Source organism: Protopterus annectens, chromosome 6.part0, assembly GCF_019279795.1.
Source record: "Protopterus annectens isolate FY-2018-M chromosome 6.part0, PAN1.0, whole genome shotgun sequence".
In the NCBI taxonomy this organism is placed as follows: Eukaryota; Metazoa; Chordata; order Ceratodontiformes; family Protopteridae; genus Protopterus; species Protopterus annectens.
In genome coordinates this window covers 955,500,538-955,511,301 of record NC_056737.1, presented here as the reverse complement: position 1 = coordinate 955,511,301, position 10,764 = coordinate 955,500,538, and positions in this window count along the sequence as shown.

The window sequence follows — 10,764 nt, the reverse complement described above, 5'->3', positions numbered from 1 at the left end:
TTGATTGAAAACTAACTTGACTGAAAATGAAATTACTAGGATCACTTCACTGAATGCTCACTTCACTGAAAACTCATTTCTTTGAAAATCATGTTGTTGAAAGTCATAAATGGCCTTTTCCGCACTGTAGTGCGACCCTGGAGTTAGTATAGTAGAGTACGGGGGGGGGGGGCATAGCTTCCTACATATTATAAACATTTTAAACTATACACAGTGATACTTACAAGTGTAATAAATAACTGTTTCCAAAAGGGAATATATAACCAAGATATGTGAGGGGCTTCACACCCCACACCCTCCAATGTGGGGGGCTGTGCCCCCCACACCCCAACTTAGTTTATATACTAACTCCAGGGTTGCACTACAGTGGGGAAAAAGGCTATTTATGACTGTCAACGAAATGAGTTTCAGTCAATGAGTTTTCAGTGAACTGAACTTTCAGTGAAGTGGTCTTAGTAATTTCATTTTCAATCAAATGGGTTCTCAATCAACCGTATTAGACCCATATATGTATGTACATCTATATATATATATATATATATATATATATATATATATATATTTATGTATATAGTTCATTCAGTGGTTTATTTATTCTGATGAAATCTGTAGTGGAGGAAAGCAAATAAACAGTTTTTTATGCTGTGTATTTCTGGACTTGCCTTGCTGGATTTGTGGTTTTAACTTTTAATTTTTTTTCACCTGGTGCAAAGCATTGTTTGAATTGATCATCTCCCTGGGACACACTGTCCCATAAATTTTTAATTCTATTGGTGCCCAGTCTGACATTATCTGACCTTAAACTGCCTCATCACTATGATCCATGCATGGTCTGCTTGGAATGTCCCCTCTATATCTTATATATCCAGTGCAAAATTCCCTTAGATGTCACGGCCCGTTAAAAGCTACACAACACACCCACAGACTTTTGATGACCTTTATTGTAAGACATCTAGAATAGTAACATTGAAACTTTATTGGAAAACCAAATCCAACTCATTGCAGCAAAATAACATAAAACATCATAAATAAACGTAATGGCAGAATACCCGCTCTCCCTTGGATAAGCAGCGTCCCCCACTTGCTCACTTATCGTTGTAATAATAAGGCAGCATCCCTGCTCACCTTAGCATGTCACCAGTTCAATCCTTTCACTCCAAATCTTCCATCAAAATTTTTACCACCTCCAATTCCAATTATCCTCGTGGGGGAAAAGAGAAGAGGGGCAAGCCTGTCCCTCTTCTCCGCCCCACCAAATAGTACCAAAAAAGGGGGAGGGATGGGAGGGCAGCAAGATCACACCAAATGTGCCTTCCCACACTAAATCCCACCTCAAAAGCCCTTAAGACCCACCCATTGAACTGACCTCACTTCATCCCTCATCTACCTACTTGATTAACCCTTTCTTATCTGCTCCCTAACCCACACTTAACCCTTCCTACCTACTTCCCTACATTCTAATCCCTACCTCCCCTACTCCACACTGACACTGAAGCTGTCCCATGACAACTTCATCTGTTCCCAAACATCATTTGTCATGGTCCATTAAAAACAACGCAACACACCCACAGACGTTTGACGACCTTTATTGCAAGATATCTAGAATAGTAACATTGAAATTGTATTGGAAACCTAAATCAAATTCATTGCAACAAAATAACATAAAACATCATAAATAAATGTAAGGGCAGTGTACCTGCTCACCCTTGGATAAGCAGCGTCCCTCACTTACTCACTTATCGTTGTAATAATGAGGCAGTGTCCCTGCTCACTTTAGCATGTCACCAATCCAATCCTTTCACTGCAAATCTTCCACCATCTAAACTTTCTCCACCTCCACTTCCAATTATCCTCATGAGGGGGAACAGAAGAGGGGCAAGCCTGTCCCTCTTCTCTGCCCACCAGCCTGATAGGGCTGTTCCCCCTCACACAATATCCCTTTTAACTAGGTCCTCCACCATAAACCCCAGATTAAGGTTAAACAAATCTAAGCCAAATTCACTGAGATGAACCCCATCCAACTTATACCACAAGGGATCCCTGTTCTGAATCTCCACATGCCATATAGTATGCACCCCCACTTCTTTCAGATACTTTGCCAACATAAAGTTAACATACTTCTTAGCCCTCTCCACTGCAGTAAAATTATTAGCCTCCCTCCAACATAACTTGGGAATAATCTTGGACCACATCAAAACCACTGATGGAAAAAGCCTTTTCAATACTAGTACAACCTCACAAATTTGATAAACCAACTGCCTTTTCAGAATTCAACCGAAATCATTCCCCACTAAATGAATCACCAAAATATGCGGCAATCCACACTGTCTTTGCAACATAGTAAATTGCTGGAAAATCCAGCTCCACAATAACCCTCTCACACCATGCCAGGTTACCTTCAGACGAAAACGCTCCAAACCCAAATTCATTCCATTGCATCTAATCACTGCATGCCTAGCCGCCCAATTTAAGAATGAGTGACCCTGGATGAAGACCCTTCTTTCACCTATAGGAGGAAGGGGAAAAAATATATATATTTTAACAAACACGTTTCACCAAACTACGTAATATAAGCTAAAAAAGGCATTGGAAGACCACCGTCCCACCCTCTTGATAACTTCAATCAAACTTCCTCTCGTTGCTAAATCTGATTCCCTACCAATTCTGAAAGAATGGGAAGAAAATGAATCCCCTTCTAGTCCAATGCTACTAAGACCCCTTTTCATAATCAAGTTCAATTGCTCACCTGTCAATTCCCTACCACCTACTGATGTGAAAACTAACCCTTGAGCTCTGTTACCTCTAGCTATCCACAACCGCCTACCCCACACCACAGGATATCTCAAAGTAAAATTACCCTTTTCCAAAACTATCGGCATCCCCTTCCCCTCATGATCCATTTTCAAAGATCTCAATCTAATATGCACTGCCCTGGGCAATATAAGCACATCATCCCACACCAAAGTACCCAACAACTCAGACACACTAGACACCCCACAATACATCCACACACTAATCATACTCCACACCAGATAATCATCCATACATCCACATACCCTCCCTAAGCCCCTTAACAACATCCTTAAAATCCTGTTAGTCACAGGCCATCTACTATCTGTAGTAGGACCTTCAATTCTACCCCATCCCTTCGCCACATGCCCCACAAACAATGACTTAGTCCAATCCTCTAATCTGGTCAACCGAGCAAATGTACCTATAGCTGCCAACACCACCCTCACCATGCGAACCGCCTTACCCTGCTTCCACAAACTGGCTAAATAACGCAACAAACTCTCTGACCACTCACACTCCTGCTCTGTAACTGCCTCAGAAAAGTGTCAAAATCACACAATGCACTGCCATAAGATCTCCTTGTAGATACCACGCATTACTGCTGTACCAACCTGCCGATGATTACAGGCCAATCTGTCACTCTTCATCTGGAACCACTGAATGATGCAATGCTGCCGTTGGGGCCACCTGCCAGAATCTGCAAAGCTGAAAATGAGACAAACTATCAGCTATCTCATTCTAAACCCCAGACACATGTAACCTTGTACAACGAAAATTGATCAGCAAACTTTGTAATACAAGTTTACGAAGAACTAACAACAAACGGGGAAATTTAGCCATCTTAGCCTGCAACACTCTCACCACCACATTATTATCTGAATTATACAACACAATCCTACCCTTTAAATGGTCCTGCCATCCACAGAGGCTGCTCAGATTGGCATCAATTCCAAAAAGGCAATATCCCTCTTCCAATCTTCAGACCAATGAGCAGGCCATGGCACCGAAAATCATTGCCCTGTGAAATAAGCTCCCATGCCCAAACCCCTGGCTGCATCTGTAAACAGTTGGAGTTCTCCCTGACCAACCCAATCCAACTGCCAGAATGAAATTCCATTAAACTGATGCAAAACTTTCAATCACAAAGCTAGATCCTCCTGAGCTAACTTGCTGATCCTTACTCTGTGGTGCTTACTCTTTCTACTTTTTATGAGAAAGGCCATCGACCAGCAAAACATATGTCCTGGATGTACCACCCTGCAGGCAAAATTCATTAAGCCCAACAATTCCATGAAATCCCTGACACGAACCTTACACTGGACCTCACCGAAGAAACTTTCTCTCCTGCAGATGAACCACCTTATCCTCTGGCAAATGAAACAAACTCTGACCAGCATCCACAGACAAACACAAAAAATCCAACACCTTCACTGGGCCTTCCAACTTATGCTTAGTCAGTGGTACTCCAAGACCTCACACATCCCCAAAAACTCATGCATTGCCACCTGGACCTCGTCTTTTCCGTCACCCACTAACAAAAATTCATCCAAACAGTGAGCCACCTGCTGTCCATCAACCCTATGCTGCCATATCCAATGCAGTGCTGTGCTAAACTTCTCAAAAGTAGCACACACCATTGCACACCCCATGGGCATTGCAGTGTCAAAATAAAAACTATCACCCACCACCATTCCCAATAATGGCCAATCCTCCTCCTGCACCAACAACAAATGAAAAGCCGACTCAATATCTACCTTAACCAGCCAGGGATCCTCAAAATTCCTGATGATGCGGACCGTATCATCCAAAGATGCATACGTTACTTTGACCTCTACCCCAGGGATGAAATCGTTGACAGACTTGCCTTCAGGGTATGACAAATGATGAATTAAATGAAACTCACCCTGCTTTTTCTTTGGGACTAACCCTAATTGTGAAACTTTAAATTCAGGAAATGGAGGCCAATCAAAAGGGCCCAACAATCTCCCCACCTGACACTCCTTCTCAATTAAAGCACACAAAACATCCTCCTTCCCTCTCATAGATCTCAAATTTTTTCCAACCTTACCCTCACCCACCAAAGAAGATTTTATCAAAGAACCCCCTAGAAAAACCCACAATTAATTTCCCAGCTAACGCCAGCAGTGGATAACTTGCCAGCAACCAGTTCAAGACCTGAACCTTAATAGGTGAATTGGTCCCTTGAGCGACCCCTCCCTCCCCAAAAAGACACTCCCCATTGGCCTCAAAAATTAAAACGATTGCGCACCCCATGCAATATCAAGTCAAGAACCACTCCAACCTCTTGGGACTGTGACATAAGGTTCCTGCCCCCCACACTGACCACCACCACCCACACACTGTGTAGCCTCATGTGGCCCCATGCACTTAGAACAAACATGGGAGAATCAGCAACCTACCCATGAGCACCTCCCGTGTTAAAGGCCCAACAAACCCCTGCAACCCCTTCCACAGACTGAGTCACCCTGTTACTTGATCCAAAAGCATCCATCATGGTCGAAAGCCAAATATCCAGGTGACTGACTTCCCAATGGATGCATTTGTCAACTGCCTTCTCCTTGCAAAACTTCTGATAATACCAAAATCATGCATTACATGTCCGTAACCTGTGTGCCTTCCGTATTGCTAAACAATATGCCAAAAATGCAAGAGCCAAAGAATAATACCTCTCCCAATACACTGCCATGAAGTATATAAAACCCAAGACCCAATTATCCCATGTCCTGGGCCGAAACCTACCACCCACTTGCAACCTATAGCAGCCAATAAGTCGTTCCCATTAGCCGACTCAGCTTCCATCAAAAGTTGAACCCCATCTGCATCAATTAATTCATAAATATCAATAAATTCACCTTTTCAGATCTTCTCCTTCACTACCAAATATATGTGCGGGGGTGAGTAAAATTGGTGCCCCCTCTTGCTGTAAAGCCTGCGTCGCCAACCAGTCCCCCGGCCGTGACCCAAACTCTGACCCTACCCTGTCTAGGCCCAGCTCCAAATCATCCTCTAACAAGGAAAAAGTATTATCAAGATTCAAATCATAACCCGTGATAGCCTCCAAACCCATACCCAATGTAATGAATTGCCCACCCCAACTCAACCCTGAATCACTCCCTGCAACTGTAAATGTCACCTCTAACCCAACCAAGCTTGGTGAATCATTACCTGTTGATGCAGGAGCTGCCATTAGCATCTCAACTGCAGCTGCCCTCTTTTCCATTGCCATCTGCTTGGCTCTCTTCGCTCTCGATATCTGTGGTCTGGACTCTGTCTGCCATTTCCTTCAAGTATTCAGACCTTGGGTACTAACTGACAGAACTTCCTGAGGGATCTCTATGAACAGGTCTTCTGCTTGTGCCACAATACTGGCCCACTTCTGTCTCAATGCTTCTGCCATGATCACTTCTCAACCTAGAAAAGAAATAAACACAGTTAGTATAGGTATAAAGAAATATTAACAACCAAATCAACAGTACAGATTCATGAGGGCTACGTCAACTCCCTCATCCTCACTAACTAAAACCAGTACCAGCAGCCAATAACCTACCTGCCAAAGAACCACCCAATGTCCCTGTACAAAAAAGTAATGTACCAAGATACCATCTGATAGAAAAACAACCATACCACTCAAGTGTACCTTATTACGAGAAACGTTCCTCATTTGGGGTCTTAAAAAGTTCATTCTCCTTGAAGTTCCACCTCGCAGGGGTTCGTGACACACTTAATGTTAGCATTTTTTTTTTATGATATTCATGGTAAATGGCAATGAACCACAGTAATTCCTTAAAATTCTTTTGTATAAGTAAATGCAGCATATTTTAACCATCCTATGACTGTCCTGAAATAAATTAAATACTTTACGTTATGAATTTATGTATTTATTAGAGTTAGCACTATCTGTGTCATTTCAGTTTCTGCAGAGACATACACTTTCTAAGCAGACCATCTCCCTGCCATTGAAATTGTTAGAAAGACATAAGTAACCAAAATGTTTTCCTTTTTTTTTATAACAAATTACCACTAGGAAAGGTCATCACTTCCAAGTCTTGAACCTGGGACTCTGTGCAACCCCCCCCCCTTGCCTCAATCACAACAACATACCATTACGCCATCTGAGCTGTTAAATAGTCAGCCCTGTCAAGTCTCCAGCCCAGAACACTGTCCTCAACAATCACCAATATACCACCTATGCTCATTTTATTTGTTTTTATTTATTTATTTATTTTAATGAAGTTGTCTTAGCGGCTGAACTGCACATGCACCAAGCCACACTGATGAGGAGCATGCATTGCCAGCTCCTCCGTCAGCAACTAACCCCCTTTTTTTTTCTGTTCTGACTCTAGCCCCAGGGAAACCAGCTAGCCCCACCAATGAAAGAAAAGCTAGTGAGAAACCTCTGCATGGAAGGAAAGCCTCCTACCACATTATACCTCAATGGCCAACCTCTACACTGCACATGCACAAACTATGATACCTGACAGCCCACGAAAACACCACTCTCCCCAATGAGGCTCCCCTGAAGGATACACTGGATGCACTAAACCTTTGCTATCCCACCAATGAACCGCTTCTCCTGGCTTGGGTACCCGAACCACAATAAATCCAACCCTACCTAAAGAAATAGACTTACTGTACGGACTGACCACCAGCTCACTATCAGCACTATATCAAGCAGCAGCTGACTAACTCACCAAAAAGCAGACATCAAGCCTCCAGCCCATCACCCACCACCAAGGAACAACCCAAAGTAAGTAATTTACCTTATCCTATCAATCAAGCCTACAGTAGCTACTCGCATCAATTACTGCCATCACTTTCACACCATCTCACCAACAGCCAGCCTCATCTTACTGCTTCCCTCTCTCCCTCGACCATGTATACAACCACCACCACCCCTCCCCCCCGTTGCTCACCTCACACTCTCTCCCTCCTTCACTTCATAGAGGGTCAAAGAAAAAAAAAAACACAGTCTCCTGCAGATATGGCCCCCCACATGCCACCCTCCAAGAAAAAGTTGTACTTAACTGTAAACTAGGCAAACCACCCAAGGCCTACATTTACACACCTCAGGTGGTCAGGACGTGATCCTGCTTCAACAAGATAGCACCAAATGTACCTTCCCACACTAAATCCCACCCCAAAAGCCCTTAAGACCCACCCATTGAACTGACCTCACTTCCTCCCTCATCTACCTACTTGATTAACCCTTTCTTATCTGCTCCCTAACCCACACTTAACCCTTCCTAACTACTTCCCTACATCCTAATCCTTACTCCCCCTACCCCACACTGACACAGAAGCTGTCCAGTGGCAACTTTGACTGCTCCCAAACTTCATTTATCTAGCTCAGACATGAACTGTAACAGTTTTCTTGCCATTTCAATTGCAATGTGCCAAATTTGGCCTAATAATCCTTTAGGCAATCTGAAACATTTTCATTCTGCATGGTTCTTTTTATATTTTAGTATTGTGTTTCTATTGCTTATAAAAGCATATAATATCAAGTGTTGTCTAATAGAAGGCAGAATCTGCATGGCAGAACTGTTTTTTTTCATTTAGCACCACCAATTCTTTCAATTTCACTTCAGCATGACTTAAAATTCCTAATTCTGTTGGTCTAAGTCCAGGCCTGTAAAACCGTTACACTACATGTTTTGGTATTAGTTTTAAAATCTGTTAATGAAACTTTACAGTATTACCTTTCTTTTTGTTACCTCACATGTAACAATGTAATACAAAGTTGTGGCGCATTCTTATTTTAGGTGAAATTTTTCTTTATGTTGCCTCCTAGGGCAAATTTGGCTTGAATTATTTGTTGTCAATACATTTTTGTTTCTGTTTTCTTTTTCCTTTTTGTTAAGCAACACCTCACAGTGTATCATTTTCTATAATATCAAATATGGCTAACTCACCCCATGGTCATGAAACATTATTTGCTTTAAGTTAGAATGTCTAAAATTCTTTTTTACTGAAAGACGTGCAACTGGAGACAGGGAATTATTTATTAATGTTAATAAATAATTCCATATCTCTAGTTGGGTGTCTTTCAGTATCTTAGCCAGTTTGTTTGTTTTTTACTGTTTTTTTATTTTTATTCTTATTTGCCTAGTGATAAATATGGCCTGAACCATTTATGTTCAAATTTTTTTTCGGTTTTCTTTGAGTAAATGTTTTACTTAATAGACATAAGGATGCATTTAAAATTAATGAATTCACCCAAACATAAACATTTCCATTTTGCCTAAATGTGGCACAAAACTCCTGATATGCTGATATGTTTAGGCCAGTTTTGACCTGCAATATTTTTGGTCTGTCTTGGCTTGTTGAACTTGTAGCACCTTCTGTGTGGAGTCTGCATGTCCTTTCCGCGGTCAAGTGAATTTAAAGACATGCAGGTAGGTGCGAGCATGTGTGGGAGTGCCTTCGTTGAAGGTTGGGTGCTGGGCTGGCAATTTGACACCGTAAAAAATTCACTACCATTTATTAGCAGACCGTAGTTCCGCTGTGGCGACCCCAAACTGGGAAAGGCCAAAAGACAGTTTTTATAAGTAAACAGAAAAGCTAAGCAGCAATATCACCATAAATGCTTTATTTCTTTCTTTGTGGTCATCATGTTAGTGTCCCCAACAACTTGTCATTGATTATTTTGTTTTCTTAGTTGCTATCAGGGTTTTAAATATGTTTCTGAGTTTAATTTAATTATAAAACATCTCTACTAGTTATTTGTTCAGAAGGTCTTTCTGATTAAAAGTTGATTAGCCATAAAGTAAAGGCCTGTAGTCATTGTAAAATAATCTTCTTCCTTTATTTTCTCAGTAATGAAAAAAAATATTTTGTTAGTGAACACTAAGTTCATATAAACAGAAATGGCATGTTGAAGTTTGAAAGGGTGTAAAGTTATAGTATCTTTGTTATGATGTACCAGGCCTCTTTTGGAAACCTTCTTGCAACAACACCCTTCTCTACTGCAAGTCTTTTTATGAGAATTTTATTGCTAATTTGAAGATCATGACCAAACTCATAACCCTCACATACACTTACAGTTCATGCAAAGAAAATTATTGCAGCAATATGAACTTCTTTCTGTGTTTATAACCTTTTGAGAACTGGGAAGGGTTTACACTAAGAAGATAGGAAATACACAAACAAAAAAGAAACTGAATTTTAGTGACAAGAAACAGAGAAAATTATCAAAGTTTCATCATACCGTTGTAATAACTGCATCTTTCTTCCTTCCTTTGTACCAGACATCATAGAAACCCCCTGCTTTCTTGGTTAAATGTGTGATACAGCTTGGGCCACCTCAGAAAACATAAGAGAAAGGAATATCACAAGTAACCAGTGAATGGAATGGACTACAAAATAAACTATTATCCTATGCATTTGGTTATCAGATTAATGAAAAAAACAGTAAGACCCAAACAGAATAGCCAGATTCCTAGACCTAGGATTTTTTTCTTTTGAGATGCTTAGCTACTTAAATAAATTAAGCACCATACCTTCAGCATTATAATCATAATGATATTACTATGGTTACTACTACTGATACTATTAAATACCACTAGTACTACTGCTACTACTACCACTGCTACTATGTCTATTATTCCTACAACTACTAAGTACTACTGCTTACTACTTCTGGTACTACTACTACTTCTACTATTCCTACTTCCACTACCAATGCTACTACTACTTACTACTACCACTACAATTACTGTTACTAATACTACTAATTACTAATACTGCTACCACTACTACATACTACTAGTCCTACTGGTAATACTGCTACTAATTACTATTACTTCTTCTACTATTCCTCCTACTTCTGATACTGCTACTACTTACAAGTACTACTACTGTTACTACTACTGTTACTACTACTACCACTACATACTAGTACAGCTGATACTGCTCCTAATACTACTGCTTAAAACTAATCTATCACTGCTA